The 17,430-nt window shown below is 45.3% G+C and overlaps 1 long non-coding RNA gene across 1 annotated transcript; it reads left to right on the top strand.

Moving 5' to 3' along the window:
* The first annotated feature begins 9,408 nt into the window (after positions 1 to 9,408).
* On the top strand, positions 9,409 to 16,894 carry LOC121668178. The gene is made up of 2 exons (XR_006017291.1): positions 9,409 to 13,896; positions 16,258 to 16,894. It is a non-coding gene; the product is annotated as an uncharacterized LOC121668178 (long non-coding RNA).
* Positions 16,895 to 17,430: the final 536 nt, after the last annotated feature.

Raw genomic sequence — 17,430 nt, 5'->3', positions numbered from 1 at the left:
CCTCCTGCATGTGGTGAAAGAACAGGAGCAGATTCTCCTGGCTTCTTGTGGCCCTCGTGTCAGGAAGGTAGTTATTTGGACAGGCTCTCGGCATGCCTCTGAATCAGCTGACTCAGGGCTCCCAGTAATGCTGTGATTTATGATTGCCCAGTGTCAGTAGGTAGGGTCACACGAGCCAGTGTGCAACACATTACAGTTCCTACACTCTCGTTTCATTTCAAAATGAACAAACATAACGCTCCTTTATTTGTTCAAATTTTAGCCCTGTGTTTTGCTATCATTTCCCACTTTCTGGAAGTGACCCTGATGACACAATTCCATTATCCAAAAAGCAAAATAATTTCAGGTTTAAAAATGACCTATATTATCCAGGAAAACCTGTGTATATAAGGTAATTGGTCAATGTAAGATTACAGATACTGCTGAAAAGCTCACACTGCTTATTTATAGAGAACTTTTGGAACATATTTGCATATCAGCAAAAAAACCCTTCTGCCCCAAATTGCAATAGTGTTTTTAGATCAGGTGCCATATAGAATATAAATTTAAATATATTAATATTTAATATTAATACCTGTATTTATATTATACATATGTTATATACATATACATACATAAAAATACATTTAAACAAACCCATATACAGAATATATTTATATACTATATAGACAGTGCAAAAATACACTCTAGATTTTTATAATAATTTCTTTGTGATTTAATTGCTCTGCCATGGCCCTATGTGTCGCCATTCAGAAAGGATGCAACATGTTACCAAACAAATGTTTCTTTGTGAAATATGTGAAAGACTACAGATGTTTCACTGATCTGCTGGGTAAATCTCAGTGCCTTTTTGGTGACGTGGTCTGCACTTGTTTACACAGCAAGTAAGCAAGTGAGGCGTGCTTTTCTCTGAGCTGCAAGGCTTGCCAGATATAAAGCTGAAGCCACATATACAGCTCTGGCTTTCACAGGTCTGATCCAATGCTCGCTGATGGGATGGACAAATTCCCAGGTCCATGTGATACGGTCACTAGGCTGAAATCACAGCTCATACAGGGCATGATGATGTTTATGTCAATAACTGAATATCACAGGTTTTGTTTCTATTCTTCTTTTGTGATCTATACTAAGCACATTTTTTCCCTGTTACAGTCTAAAATAGAGCTATTTCTTGAAAAATGAGATTTCTTATAGCTATTTAGTGTAGAGAATGTACAGTCTTCTGAAGTAATTACATGTTCCTGGGTTTCTGCCTGGTGCATTGGGTAGGGACTGAAAGCAGAGAGCAGCTGAAGTGTGTGGAGGAGCCTGTGTCTTTAACAGCACCTCTCACAGCACGGTTGCTATTCACGTGTGAATCGTAGCTCATGCAGTAATGATGGAGCATAAACTCACAGTTTCAGAGGTGTAGAGTAGAAGCAATAATGTTTTTTGGTGCAGGAGAGCTTATTCCTTGGAGTTTCTCTGAGCTGATGTCTGCAGAGGGTCATGAGTTGGGAATGTCCGCGTGATTCTCAGCAGCCAAGCCTAGCCTAGCAGGTCAGTCTAAGTGAACAGAAAATCCTCCTGTAAGGCTGCCGTGGACCTCGTGAAGCCCATGTTTTCAAAATGTGTCTAGATAGAATATTGTATTTTTTCTCCAGTTTTAGAGACAGATTGTCTCGGTTACATATTGTCATAACAAGCAAAGGGTGAGGAAATACTCCAAGCAGAACAGAAGCAAATTTAACACTTCCAAAAAGCACTGAAAATTACTTTCCTGGGCATGGTGATGTAAGGTTTTAAGGTGTAATATTTTGTAGTTCAGTCCTGGTTAGATTTTTGTGTGAATCTTTGTATGCAGGGCATAACTTGCTCAGCGGTAGCAAATGCATCCGTGGCGGGTCAGATACCGCAGACTTTACTTGGAGCCTGGAAAACTGTCGGTTCTGCACCTCTACCAGCAGGTTATTTCCAGTTAGGTTTGGGAACAGATGAAAATCTGGGTAAAAGAAGAATATATACTGATATATTCATCTTACAATAAGTGGGGAAAGCTTGAAGGTGCTGTGTCATTTGGAAGGACAGAAATAGCCTCTGATGACAATATTCAGGGTTCTTCTGGGAATTCCCAGTAATACTAGGTCATATCTATTACATGGCTTTTCCATGTAATACCCAAATACTTCCCTTGTCTGTGTGTGCATTAAATCTTATAGACTAGCTGAAACCTCAACATTTCTTAATATAATCCTAATTTTTATTTCCTGATTAGTTTAAAACCGAGAAGTTGGAGTTATTACTAGGAATTTCTCCCTATTTTCTTTAGCAAATAACTCAGTCGTTCTTAGCCAGTGAGTTGCAAATCTTTGCTTGTAAACATTTGCAGTGCATAGAAGTCGAGTTATATAAAACATTGTGTTAGTGTGTACATTTGAAGGACCCTGAGTGTGTGCATTCACACACCTACAGACACGGCCCCTCAAATTTCTGGGTCTCTCAGAAATAGAATCTCTCTTTTTGTTACAAGGACACATTTATCTGTTTATAATCTGCTTTGGGGCAAGCATGTCAAAGGGATAAGACACACATGTAAATTCCAGATAAAGATACATCAGGACAGGAATTTTTCTGTATGTCCGTTCTTACAAATAAGACTTACTGATTGGCACTGAGAGCAAAATGCTTCCTTCACATCCCCAGGTCACCAAACCCCACCAGGAACAGTAGCTAAGCTTGTACAATACAAGTGGATTCCAAAACAAGGCAAATTTGGAGCAAAGCACAAAAGCTGACAAATATTGAAACCATTCCCCTTTTCTTCTCTTAGAAAAAAAAAAAAAATTAAAACGTTGGTGTGTCTGCAATTGTCTGGCTGTTAATTAGTGGTGTGCACCAGAGTTGGGTTTGGAAGGACCCACACATGGACCTGAGCCTGCCCAGCTGGGCAGCAGCAGAGCTCTCTCTGCTTACATTCACTCTTACATGGTTTCCCCAATGAAATCAGAAATCCTAAAGCAAACCCCGTCACTCAGGGACAATGTATAGATTTGTCACAGTCCTCGGAGGACTGAGAATCCTAAAATCAATGGCTGGATTACACTGAGTCTTATCTGTAGAGGTCTCATCTGCAATAGATAAAGTATTGATAGGTTGCTTCATTTACTGAAGCATTTTGGATCTCCATGTGGGAAGGCACGGTGCAGCAGTAATTGCATTTTCTGGTGTGAGAAATGCTTCTTAAGGAAGCCAAAGCCAAGGCATTTGATGGGCTGTGAATTGCTGCTGCCTCCTGCCACATGTCTGAGCATACATTTGATTATGATATTGCTGCGCTACACATTTTTGCAATAGCAACAATGCCCTGCTGATTCAGGCACTGGGATGCAGACACATGTACATATATGTGAGAGTGTGTGTGTGTGTGTGGGAGGTGTCTTCCCTGCAGATGTACCTTTCAAGTTTTTGGTGCTGCTGTTTCACCACCCAAATCTCCAGGTACACATACCCAGTTAATACTAAGTATTGTGATGTGAAAAATCCCCATAATATTCAGATTAGTGGGACTATTAAGACATTAAAAAAATCAGAAATCTAATACTTTACGTTACATTTTATGAGCTGTAGCTCTTTGCCAGTAATAGCAGGAGTTTGGGGAGTAAGGGGGTTGTGGCCTGGGTATAAATTTCTTGTAGATAAGATATTGTTAATTACAGAGAGCTAGAGGATGCAGAGCAGTGAGCCGGTGCTACACGCTTCAAACAGAGATCTGTATTGATTTAATAAGGTGTGATTAATACTAACCATGTCTGGTAGAACTGTGCACCAGCCCAAAGCCAGATTTACACCTAGATGTGAAAATCAGAGACTAAAGATGTGCAGGAGACAGCTGAGTCTCTCTGAGGCTGATGGAAGTTTACCTACTGCTCTTCCCTTTCCTGTCTGTTGCTCGGTGCTTTTCTGCAGATGTCACTTACTCGACCGACAATCTGCAGGTACCAGGGAAGAGATGTGACTCAGATATTGCAGATTCTGCACTTGCATGTCCAGGTTTTCCAGACAATCGTGTGTTTTTCTTAGGTTTTTTTTCATGAAGGCCCTGTATCCCGCGTGATTTCTCTATGAGTCACATTCTGAATCCCCCTATTCAAACAAAAATCTCCCTTTTACTGTCTGATTTTGACTAACAGCCATAACATCCTCAGAGGGTTGTTTCAGAATCTGCTGCACTGTTTGTGCACACACACAGAGTTTGCATGCATAAATAAGAGTGTCCCAGGCTCTTAAATTCATGAGGGTGCAATGGAAGACCAGACATATCAGTAGGTGTTGAAATTCTTTGATAATCAGGAATTTACAGCAGCCTTTATTGATTTTTTTTCCTGGTCTTCAGCCATGCTCTTGGGGATGTATATTGCACATAGCCATGTTCTTTGCATATTTGGAGGAGCAAATTAAACATTTGTGTTGCATGCACATCTCTTGCAGCCTATGCCTGAAGCAAGATAAAAAAGGATCTAAAATTAAGGGAATATTACATTCCCCTTAAAAATACCCAAAAAATGAAGCTGATACAAATAATGTGTATTATAGTAAATAGGTAGAACCAAATTCACTACTTTTAAATACCACTCTGGCCGTTTCAGTTTGAGTCAAACCAAACCACTGGAAAAAGCCGTGGTAAAGGGAGGAACCATCAGTGAGGAAGAATAGACGTTAAAAGAGTAAAGTGCAATGAGAAGAAACCCAATATTGACAGATCATGTAGAGCAGAAGGAGATGGGGTAGAAAAACGCAGTCAAACACAGACAGAAATATGCTGTTTAGCAGGAGGGAGCAGCTACAGAAGCCAGCTCCAGTTTGCGCGATTTGACCCTCCCTACAGCACAAGGAAAGCTCTCTGTAACGCAGGAAACTTTCCAGAGCCCCAAATCCTTGAGGGGGAAAGACACAAAGGGAAAAAAATGCAGAGCCACCCGTGGCCTCAAAGCCACGTACAGCCCTCCAAACAGGAGCTTCCTCAGGGGTCCCACAGATCGAGCTCAGCTTGTTTTGGGCATGAGGTGCCCGCCACCCACCCCAGCCTGAGTGTGGCACCAAACCCACAGCTGCCTCCGACAGCTCAAGGATGGCCCAGCCAGGCTTTTAGGCAATTTCTTTGTAATTTGTCCCTTATGCAGACAGTGTTTGCCAGAGTTTTCTGATAGTCCTTGAGGGGCCTTCTACAGACCCCGCTCCTTGAAGTATTCCACAAGGGATTTCACTGTGGTTCTGCATCTCCCTGCTGCACGCAGAGCTAAGGGTCCACCTGAATCTTTGCAGGCTCAGGGGTCTCTGTGTAATTTTAAAGCAACATCCAGGAATGGAACTGACTTTTGTTTAAGAAAAAAATAATGGATACATGGTTATGGTAACAACAGAGCAACACTACCCTTGCATTAGAGAGCTTAGAAATAAATTGGACATGGTTAGGTTTGATATGCTGTTTTGTAAATGACTTTGGTCTTGTGTTGCACAAAACAATTTTATTTTACTGATATGGGATACTCCAAAGTAATAAATATTCTCTAAGTATTTGGCACTTGCTTAATACTAGTAATTTGTGTTGATTGTGTGCACTCTGTATTTTACCACTATTCAGTCATCTATAAATCAATCACCTGAGGAAATTCACTGAAAAAGCTGCAGAAATGCATTTCTGAGCACAAATCTGTCATGCAGTAGAACACTGAAGTTTTATTAAGTGGATTTTACCTCCAAGAATAAAACACTGCACACACTCACTTTGCTCATTTTTAATTATATTTTATTGCCCAGCAAAGCATATCCACAGATATTCTCAAGTATATTGAGAGCTGGTGTTGTGGCAGAGCAGGTCTGCACCTGTGTCTGGGGTGTCACTGGAAACTGGACGTGCAGGCTCCCACACGGCAGCAGAAGCTGGTTGATAACAGCAGTTTATTTAGGCTGCTTCAGTGCATATCAGATGCAGCAAAAAACCTCTTCCAGCTTGTGCATAAATGGTAAAAATACAGAAAAATATCACTCTGGCAGCAGCTGTTTCCAACCATTAACGCCACGGTCTCAGTCGTTCTGAAAGGCTCTGTGGCGGTGGGTTCATAATATGGATTAAAAGCTAGAAACAGGCAGTGTTAAACAGCACAGCTGTACTCTCCCAAGCACAAACCAAGGCATCAAATACAGGAAAACACAATGTTGCACTCCGAGCATTTTTTTTCATCAAGGCAAGCAGGTGTTTGTAAATGTTCAGTGTGCAGGACCTGCTTGAAACACTCGTGCCCGATATTCAGAGGCTTTGTGCCCCTGCACCGGGATGGGAAAAGGCTCTGGATCAGGCTCTGCTTGCCCCTGGAAGCTGCTAAGCACTGGTAATTTTCAGTTGCTGTGAAAGCTTGACATATGTGTATATATATGTATATATATCTATAAAAATAAATTATATATTATATGAAAGTGTAGTGGAGAAAAGCAAGAGCCCAGGTGCTGACTCAAAACTGCAAGTGATCTCCTATTTTCACTTGTATCTGCAGAATATTATCAAAATATGAGCTGCACAGTGCAATGGGAGAGGGAATTGGTCTTTGAGATCTTAGATTAATGAATGATTTCCTCTGACAACAAGAAAACCTACCACACCTCCAACTTTAGGAAGAGTCAATGTAAGCACAGAAATCCCCACCAGCGTCTGCCCTGAAACCAACTTCTTAACTTTAGGATCACTTTTATCCGAGTTTCTTACACTTCAGCAAAATGCAGCAGAGCTTGATAAATTCATTTTGCAAGAGAAAGTCTGCTACAACTTGTTTGCTTTCTGGGTTTGAAGTGAGGATGCAGTGCAAAGCATTCCTAAAAAAAAAAAAATTCACTGCAGTTAAACTACGTTTTACAGGGACTGGCACACCATGGTACACACTGGCAGATATCAGTGTTGGTTAATAAGCAGTGTTGTTAAAAATCCTTGAGCACATTTCAGGCGCAGTTCAGTTGTTTGAGCTCGCAGATTTTGCCTTCTCAGGCAAGCAAAATGATTTTATTTTGTAAGATTTTTTTGAAGGCAAGTTTACAAATAGTGTTTGAATAACAAGAAATTATTATTAGAAACGAATGTATTCTGTCAGGACCCTGAAATTATAAATACGCATTGAAGTGGATCACTCAGCTTAATCTCCGGTATCTTTGACTTCACTAAGTAGGTCAGACCAGCAGCAAATGCAGATGTCATAAAATAAGGTTAAAAATTTAAGCAAAAATACAGAAAATGAGCTATCCCCAAACTCAGCAACTCAAAGAATATTGAAAAGCCCTCAAACCTGTTCTCAGGTGAGAAATGATATTTGCAGAAGGTCTAAGTACAATTTGCTTTTGCAAACACCTACTCAGAGACAGCTGCTGGTGGCAGAGGCCATCTAAGGAGAAACGAGATTATATATGAGTTCCTTAGGACTCTGTCCTTATTTTGCACAGGGGGTTGTCTGCAGACAGTGAGACGGCTCGGACAGGACAGACACATGTCCTTGAAGTCTCATCCTGAGCTGCAGATCTGCTCTTGAACAGCAGGAGCCACCCCAGCCATCCCGGGAAAAGGTGCTTGGGGCTCGGGTCTGATTCAGGCTACCAAATGCTATGAGGAGCTTCACAGAAAATTACTTTCTATGTGGATGCTGCACAAAAATATCCCGAAAATACCCTGTCCCTGCTGCCAGGCCTTTGGGTTGCGGTAACCGAGGCGGGGTCTGGGATGCAAGGCGGCTCTGAGGCTGTGCCCAGCCTGGTAGGGGGCAGAAGTCACGCCCCAGCCTCGAACGGACAGGGTGTGGCCAGGGTGGGCACGTTCTGAGATATGCCCCGGGCTGGCATGCGTCAGGATGTGAGCAGGGATGGCATGTGCCATGACGTGGGTGAGAGCAGCAACTGCCCAGGGGCAGGGCTAGGGCTGGGGCTGGGAGGGGGACAGAGCGATACCAGAGTCACAGAGGTGACTGGAGTGAGGTCCCCAGGTCACCTCGGTCTGCCAGCCCCCACGGGCACAGGGGTGCAGTCTGGGCACTGCCCTTTCCGTGGGAGTTCCTGGGTGCTGCAGGGCACTTCTGCAAGGTGGCATGTGGGCAGGTGGCACCAGCCGTGGCTGCTTGGAGGCATCACTGATGGGGAACACGAGGGTGGTGCCAGGAATTAATAAGCACAAATAATTTGTAAAGAGATTTAGGCCATGGAGCCACTGACTCAAACCTGAGAGGGTCTGGACAGGGAGAAAAGGGCAGGGAGAAATGAACACTGGGCCTGGGGACACGATGCTGTCAGAATTGGCCATGGTGGCTGCTGGCCCTGCTGCCCCATCTTGCCTTCTGAAATGGTTCATCAGTGCCTTTCATTAAATTGTGGAAAGACAATAAAAATAGCACATTTTGGGGATTTCCTTTCCAGTCAGATGGACTGGAAATGTGTATCTGAAGGAAAACCGAGGTGCCCACAGAAGAGCCTGACCCTGGGAGCCAGACTCCAAACAACAGCAAGTATCACCTGCCTATTGAAAGCCTGTCAGGGGCGCTGGCAGCTTGGGTAGAGGCTGGCATTGTGCCAGAGTGCCACCTGGTTCCGGGAGCATCCTGGTGCTTCACACGGGGTTTCCTCAAACTTTCAGCTTCCTGTGCTATAGAGGTTGAGGAGGTGTGGGAATTGCTGACATGGGATGCTGATGTGGGATGTTGATGTGCAGTGAGGGAGCTGGGATGCATCCTGCTCAGGTGGTGCCATAACCTGAGGCTGGCCATTGCTTCCTGAGGTTGGGGGAGACCTTCGGGCAGGGTGCCCCAAACCGGGACTGAGCCTGCAGTGTCACAGTGGGCGCCACGGGCTGGGTGCTGGCAGCAGTGAGCCCTTCCTGGGGCCTGGCTGTGCCTGATCCTCTGCCCTGAGCCCAGGACGGTGTCACTGCGGCGGGAGGCAGCGTGAGCCCGGGACGCCCAGCCTGTCACCCTGGCTCAGTCCCGCTGTCGCCTGCCAAGCGAGCGGCACAGAGGAGCCAGAGGATAATGCGCAGCATTGTGCTCTCCCAGCACCTTTCCTTCCCCCTTCCACAATCTCACCATTGTGCGCCTTTTATCGCTGTTAAACTCCAGATGAACATCAAAGGGAAAGAAGTTCATCAAAACAGGGGCGAAACAAAAGGCTTTTAAGGCGCGGTGAGGGTGCACCAAGCCCAGCAGAGGCAGAAGAGTTCACGCTCGGTGCAGACACCCCCTCAGCGGGGCTGCTCGGACGGCAGGGAGAGCGCCCGGCGGCCCCGCTGCCGTCCCGCAGCCGCGCTCCTTGCGGGAGCTGCTGGAGCGCGTCCCCCGCGATGCCGGCGCTGCCGTGCGGGGCTGCCGCAGCCGGCCGGGCCACCGGCCTGCGGAGCAGCCAGCGAGGGGCTGGGAGCCATGCCTTATTCATCCCAGCGAGCGGCACTTGCTGCCCAAAGTATAAATACTGAATGCTGTTTGCTAATGAAGTGCTCTCTAATGACAGCTGGGAGGCTTTGGTTTTCCCCAGGAATAAACGCTGGGAACTCAAATAGCCAGGAATAGTTTTGCAGCTCACAATCCTGTTAACAGACTATAAACTGTGCAAAATGTACCGGCCGCCGGAGAATTGTAAGTTCTGGTTGCAGCTCATGCACAAGTTCATTTTTTTGTGACTAAAAAGCAAAAAAAAACACCTAGGGGGAGATGGGGAGAGGGAAGGGCTGGTTATGAGATTAGCGCTTCTTGCCAGGGGAAGGCAGAGTGGGTCTCCTTAGGAAGATGTCCATTAGCTAGTCACGTTCCAAGAATGAGCCCCACGTCTGCTCCAAAGTGCCTGACGTGGGACAAAAACCAGTTGGTGATGTCAATGGGATTTTGGTCGCAGAAATAAATATTTATTATTTACTTGATTACTTGCCTTTTTCCCTTAAATAAGAATTTTTTGTTGTTGTTAAGGCAAGTTTACATCTTCCCATTTTCCATTCAGTAACTGTTCCAGTACAGTGAGAGAAAACACAACAAAATGGAGCAGAAAGTGAAAAATGTTTCAGCCCGCAGTTAAAAGGGTGAAAAAAACTCATAGTCTTGGAGAAAATAAAGGACGATTTTTTTCAAATATCTATGGAGAAATACACTGATTATAGATTTGAGGAACTAGATCATGAAAAAGAAAGAGAATGTCTCCCATTTTCCAGTCTTGCAATCACAGACCATGCCAAATTCCAGCTGAAGTGATGCTCATTTTGTGCCAGAGAGACAGCATATGGCACAAAGCAATTTTCATTCCCAGCTCCAGGTAAAAAGTTTGTTACCATGGGCTTACATGGGCATTGATTTATTCAACCAAAAAGTGGAAACCTGAGGATGATGGGCTGTAAGGTCTGTTTTCGTGGGTAGTGCTTTCTTTGTTAAACCCATAAGGTGAAATGTTTGGTGGGCAGAATGATACCTTTATCTGAAAAACCACCCCTGTTATTAGTAGTCAGAAAAATAGAAAGCAGCAAATATAAATAAATATCAGAGAAGGAGAAAAAAATCCTCTTAAAGTCTCGTAAGATCAAGGCCAGCCATGCTCTCTCCACTATCTTATTTTCAAAAGTGACCCATGCAGGGAATGTACATGTCAAAGAAATCCATGGGCTGAGGTATTAAGTGGTGTGATCCAGACAAAGGATATTTTTATAAGTCCATATAATGCTGAACACAAAGATAATCCACAGCTACAGAAAGCCTGCAGGTTGCTACAAAACCCCCAAGAAATCCTCTGCAAGAAGGGGTAAACAATTAACACAAATTTTAAATCAATGTGCTGTCACCTTAATAGCCAGCGAAGTCAGCTAAGATGGGTGTAATATGATGAGACAGTTTAATTCTTGTTATGACATTAGCTGCAGACTTTTACAACAGCTGAAAATGCTGGAGTGAGAAGAGTTTCCAATTATCACTGAGCTCCAATACACAGCTCTGGATTAGACTGAGGCATGAACAAGGACTCCTCAGCCTGGAAAGCAACATGGAGCAGAGGCCGCGGAAGTTTCCAGTGGAGGTATTTTCCCTTCTCCCCTCTTGCTGATACACTCCTGAAAAGGTTTATTTCAGATAAAATAAGCCCCCATTTTTAAGAGATTTGCAGTGAAACCAGCTCCTAGGCTGTGTGTGCTACAGTATTACATACCATAAATCTCTACATCCAGGAGGTGAACCGAGCCATTCTGAAACGATTCTGTTTTCCCAGCATTAAGCTTCAAAAAATTAAAAGTCACCCAGGCTTGAAGGCAGATAGACAGGTAATAAGCCATGACAGCACTTCACGGGAATCCGCAGGAATAGGCAAGTAGGCCTGGGTGTCAGCCATATAAATATGATCATGAGACCCAAAGCTCTGAGTAATGCCGCCAAGTGTGAGCATGTCCGTGTTAAGGCAAGCGGGCTGTGAACAGGAGCCTGAGGCAGCGGCGGGTTTAGCTGAGGGCCCGCCGGCTGGGGAGGCTGCACCCCTTCCCCAGAGAAGGGCTAAGGGCCTGGAAATGCAAATCCCTGAGCCGGGAACGGGCTGCAATTCCCACACCAGCAAGAAGGCTCTCCTTCGGGGTAACACAGCTGCGCTCACTGGCAGGGGATTTTGGGTTTTGTGGTTTGGGACAGTTTTGCCCCAGTTGTATTTCATAGCATGTTTTTGATCTTTTTTTTTGTTGTTGTTAATTTCACAAGAACAACACTCCTCCTGACCCTTACTTACACAGGAAAATGTCATAACAAATCATCCACCTCTTCCATAGCTTTTATCCAACTCTTAGGGGCAATTGCAAACATGAGAAGTAGCTGGGTGGTTTGAAATAGTGATTCTTTAATCCAAAAATGTCCCATTGCTTGTGTCACATTGCTCTGCCTTTTTCAATATTGCTTTTGAAAAAGTCATGTCACTGTTTCCTATTCAGATCATAATGAGAGAAATCATCTCGTCAGGCTTCTTGTACAATCCTTCTGGGTTTCCTCCCTGTTATTTCCCGCAGCTGGGAATATAGGCTTTGGAAAGGAGAAAAGTAGACGGGTGAGAGGATAACTGGGAAAAGCCCTACCCTGAGCTGGAAAAGGCCTTTGCTGAAAAATAAGTTATAATTCACTAAAAGGCCTTTTCTACTCTCATGAAAGCCCCATGAGTGCTCCACATTGACTGATTACATCCCAGAAGTCCCCCCTGCTTCCAGGTTGGGTAAGGCTTTGCTGAAAAATAAGTCATCTCTCTCTAAAATGCTTTTTCCCATTCTTTTAAAAGCCCCGTGAGTGTTTGCAGAAGTCACCTCGGGTAGCCTGGACCTCAGGGAGCAGCAAGGGTCCTGCAGCCTGGGGCACTGTCTGGCAGCAGGCAAGGAAAGAGAGGATGTCACAGAGGGAGAAAAGCTGGCACTACACTCAAACTCCCCAAATCCTAGCTGGAGAGACCTGTCTGAAATCAGTCCTTGTTTTTTCTTGTTCAACACTCTTTATTTGGCAACTCATTTTTAAAAAGGTTGACCTGAAAAGTTGCTGTGTCATGCAGTACCTTATTCTGCATGGTAAGGTAAGATAATTCCTCATTAAAATGGTTGGCTTCGAACTTCCTCCCCTCCCTGGGGAATGAATAAATAAATAAATACACTTAAATATGTCCTGGATATGCTTTCTCTGCTATTTCCAAAGCAGAGAGGGAAGCTCTGGGTCTGGCATGCATCATCCTCTCCCAGCTGTTCCAGGGACTAAATGGCAGCTGAGGGGTGGTTGTAGGGTGGTCGAGAGGCACTGAGGGGCGTCTTGGGGACACCTGTGTCCCTTGCAGGTGACCTGTGTCCTACAAAGCACTCCTGACCTGCTTGGATCTGTGCTCAGCCCCTTCGGATGCTGTTTCCCTACCCTGGTGCCACATGCCAAACTCTTAGTTCAGGTTGTCACTTGCTGTCTGCTCCTCTCCCAGAAATTCACCTCCAGCTTTTTTATTTCACGATGCCGAATCCCTGGAATGAAAAGGGGATTTCATGCCTTTATATGGAATTGCAAACCTGTATTAAGCCTCCAAAGATGTTTTTGTCAAAAAATCTCAACAGCTGCCAACTTCCCTAAATCCCAAACTATCGTTACACATTTAGTCTTAGACAGGGGATTTTTCTGGATCTTCCCTCCTGACCCAGTGATAAAGCCAAGTTGATTTGAGATTGAAGATTCATTTATCTCTCCTTGGCAATTATCTCTATTACTGCCCACAATCCTTCCCAATCTTTTTAAACAACATCCTGCTATTAAAGCCACTTGGCAAGCATATAAAGCCCTGGGATAAGTTAACCATGCACAAAATATCCCACTTGGGGAAGGATCCAGCTATAAAAATAAATGGTTTACGTTCCGAAGGCCATGGTTCAGGATGGGTATTCTTCATTTGTGAAGAGAGGTCATCATTGCTGACAATAAAATTATGTAGGACCTGATCCTCCCCCACTGAGCTCAATAGCAAAATCCCTCCTGATTTCAATGGTGTTTTCCGGGGTCAGTCTCCGGGAAAGCCGACATTCCACAAAGTTGCTGAAAATCTATAATTGGATATATTAAGAGTGCTTTCAAAGAGATGTCAGATTTGGAGGCTTAGTGTAAACTGTGCTGCAAAGGGGATCATTTCGTATAACCCAATCAACAAAGCTTTTTTTTTCGGTGTTACTTTTCTGCTTGATCCCTGATGACGGAAAAGCTGAGCTCTGGAGACTCACCACCAGCACAGAGGAAGTGCTGGGAGCCTGGTCGGAGCGTGAGCCACCCTCTGGTGGGAAAGATCCTGCCAAGTGACCTGGTGGGAGCTGTGAGGGGTGTAATCCTGCAAGTGTTTGATCCAGTGGCTTTGCTTACACTACGGAGGTAACTCGTGCGTGTAAGTACTGGAATACTGAGCCCTTATTTTCATGGTGTTGCTGGTCTCCTGTCACAACACATCTCTTTGGGAGATATGATTGAGAGTTTTGATGAATTTTGCTGTGCCTTATATGTCTATATTTAGTAAAATGCAGCTTAGCTTGTTTCTTTGGAACAAGATATGGATTTATCCCCCAAATGCATTTTTTTTTAAATCACGGGCTGTACTTCAAAGTGTTCTTTAACGCCACTTTGGAAACGCTCACTGGTAGCTCTTTAGGAACTGGAAATCTTCCATTTCTACTTACATGGTGCTTTTCTGGCTGATGAGCATCGTTTTCCCTTTGGTTCTCACGCAGAGAAAGGGCCACTTGGCACATGGCAGCTGTGCTGGGCAGGGTAGGCACAGGGACTGCAGCCTCAGGAGATGGACACCGATATTCCTGAGGGGTTCCACTGTTGTGGGACCTCAGGGAAGGGACACCAGGGTGGGGTTTGCTCCAGGTTGCTTCACCCTTGCAGCAGCCTCATTTGTAAACTTGTGCGGGTCATCTCCTCTCCAATGTCCCTGTGCCAATGGGTGTGCAGCTGGGGACAGGGAGACACTCGCAGCTCCTACAGGTGATGCTGCCATTGGGACCTGCAGGTCCCCTCTGTGGTTCAGCCAGGTCCCCTCTGTGGTTCAGCCAGGTCCCCTCTGTGGTTCAGTCACACTTTCCCATTGCATCTCTTTCCCTACAGTGTTCATGGAGCAGTCCTCCACAGGGCAACAGGCCCAAAGTCTGCTCCTCAGCCCCAGAGCGCTTGATTGTTTCTTCCCTTTCCTTTTCAGTAAAAGCTGAAATTCAGTAGAAGCTGATGAGACCACCATGGAGAAATGCTGGTTCACCACACTGGCTAGTACCAGCTTGATCTGGCTCCAGCTCCAGGATGTGCAGCCTACAGACACAGTAAAGAAAAGAAATATTCTGAAAAGGATGAGTCAGCTGGAGGCCAGTGGGGAGAGGATGTGGGATCTGACTGGAATTAAAAAAGTTATGAGGCTACACGTTGTTTAGAGCTCTGCCAGGGGAGAAACTCAAACACGCGAAACGCTTTGTCATCTGGCATAATTATGTTACTTTGCTGATTAGCTGGTAAACTCTTTTCAAAATGCTTTTAGACAATAGTAAGTTCATGAAATATAAAAACTTCCTGCTGACACCACAGGCAAAGACCTGCTTTACATGTTATTGCAAACTGTCTTCCCCAGAACCCCACTAGAGTGTTGAACAGCCATGAAATTGTTTTTTAGTACATATTAGATGATTTACCCATTAAAACAGTTGAGGTATCTTCACACCTTCACTTCTGTGCTGTAAGCTGATGTGAGCTGTGAGTACACCCACACTGCCAGTGCACTCTGGATTTCTCAGCTTGATTTTCCGTATGTTGCACTGATTGGGACACCAGCAGTTTTGCATAGAGCTTCTTCACTCACTCCTCCGGCCAGGTACCAACACATCCTTCCTGGCTCTTCTGGGAAGCAGTGCCCAGCATTTGTGTAATTTGCAAAGCAGATAACTTTTGAAGATTTGAAGTTTTGGCCGTAAGGTTCTTTGAACAAATAATGCCAGAATTACTTCTGTTTGTTGTGTGGAAATGTATACATCCCATTCCCCCTTTATAAAGAGCTGATCTACCCAGTCCTACTTCCCAGCCTGGTGGGGAGAGTCCGAGCTCATTTGTGGAGCACCTCCAAGCAGGGGGTTGGGAAGGAAATGCTGCTGACACAGGCTGTGACTGGCTATCCTTTACAATTGTGTCATGTCTGCCTTTCCCGCATTCCTTCATCTTTCCTTCATTGAACCTGGTCATTCACAGGGATGCTGACGTAAACTGTGTAACTGGTCACGGGACAGATGGGTGTGCACAGGTGAGCACAAAGCCCAGCTGATTGCTGCCTCCTCTTGAAGGAACAGGTCCCTGTCTCAAGTGGGGATAAATGAGCCACCAGTTCAATCAGACTAAACCAGAACAGGTAATTTCCCTGAGTTATCTCCTGTAATCTTTAGTGGGAAGCAGGGAAGTATCGGCAGTGTTTTATTGCTCTCACTGACATGGTGTGAGAGGTTATTCCCCAGCTGTCTGGGATGGTTAGCAAAGGGCCTGAAGTGGGCTCAGAGCCATTAGCACCTTTCACTGAGGGCTTGTAGAGGACCTTTACACTGGGAAAAGAGGCACTGGTGAGTTTTAGACAAGGCAACCTGGTTTTCACCCCAGGAAAGTGCTGGAACAAATAATCACACAACTATTTGTAGACACCCGGGGCAGGGAGCTACCAATAGGGATTTGTCAAGAACAAACTATGTTAAATCACTCCTGTTATTTTCCATGACAGGTGAAGTCCTGCCACGTGGAGAGAAGCGCTGGATGTACACCTGCCTCCAGTTTTCTCTCACTTCAGGAAGGTAGTGCTTCTCAGGAAGTTTTCTTGAACAAGGCTGGGCAATGTGGATTGGATGAAGAGATTCTGCAAACCCCCAGTGACAACAGGAGAGGAGTAGTGGATCCAGTGCCAGTTTGAACTAGCAATGGGTTGGGCTCATGGATGGTCAGCCTTGCAGCTGGCCGCTGCTAAATTGTCATTCCTGTCCTGGATAGCAGAACTGGTATTACCCAGGTCCAGTCTCAGATGACCCAAAGCAAAGAGGAGCAGGGAGGTGGGATGGCATTCAGGATGACCATGGTGGACTGGAAGGAGAGATGTGCAATGGTAGCATGATGCAACCAGGGATGGGATGAAGCACAGCCAGGTGGGTGCCATGCCCCCATTTGGATGTTTTGCTTCAGGAGCAACAGAGAGGCTTGAAGAGCCTTCAGAGCTGAGTGCTGAAAATTACGAAAGACCTGGAAAATACAATTTATGAGGAACAGATCAATGACCTGGAGTTGCTAAGCTTAAAGAGGAGAAGGTGCTGAGGAGGAAGAGACTATGACAACCTTCAAGTACATTAAAGATGGTGATAAAGGGGGAAGACTTGCTGTCTGTTTCTCTCGGGTAGGGCTGGAGCAAATGGGCTCATTGCGTCACAAAGGGATTCGGTACAAACCAAAGGCGTGTCTTCCCTGACAGCAAGGCCAATGAGACGTCAGGACAGGCTGCTGGGATGGGCCATGGGAGTCTCAGGGACCCAGGGGATCTTGTCTTGGTGCAGAGGGATGGTCCAGATGATCCACTGATATTTCTGCCCTTTTAAAATTTTTATAATGCCATAAAACAATCCTATGGGTTTCATTAGGATACCTCCTGAAACAAAAATTGCTCCTTGGTCTTGTTCCTCTGCCATAGGTCACCTGTGTGATGCTGCGCTCTGGCGAGAAGTGGGTGTGAAACGCTGCTGCTGGGATGTGTGGCTGTCGTACACCTCCGCTCCAAAGTGCAAATAACTCCCCGGGCTGCGAGCCGGGGGCCGGGCCCGTGGTAAGCCAGGGGCTCTGATTGATGAATTTTCACAGCAGGTGAGAGCAGCAGGAGACACAAACATTACAGATTTCATGTACGGATAGTAGC

The sequence above is a fragment of the Corvus kubaryi genome, unplaced genomic scaffold (assembly GCF_017639235.1).
Source record: "Corvus kubaryi isolate FWS band 111438036 unplaced genomic scaffold, C.kubaryi_AGA036_p1.0 37384, whole genome shotgun sequence".
Taxonomy (NCBI): Eukaryota; Metazoa; Chordata; class Aves; order Passeriformes; family Corvidae; genus Corvus; species Corvus kubaryi.
Note: the sequence above shows the minus strand (reverse complement) of the source record. Positions and strands in the feature narration are given on the sequence as shown.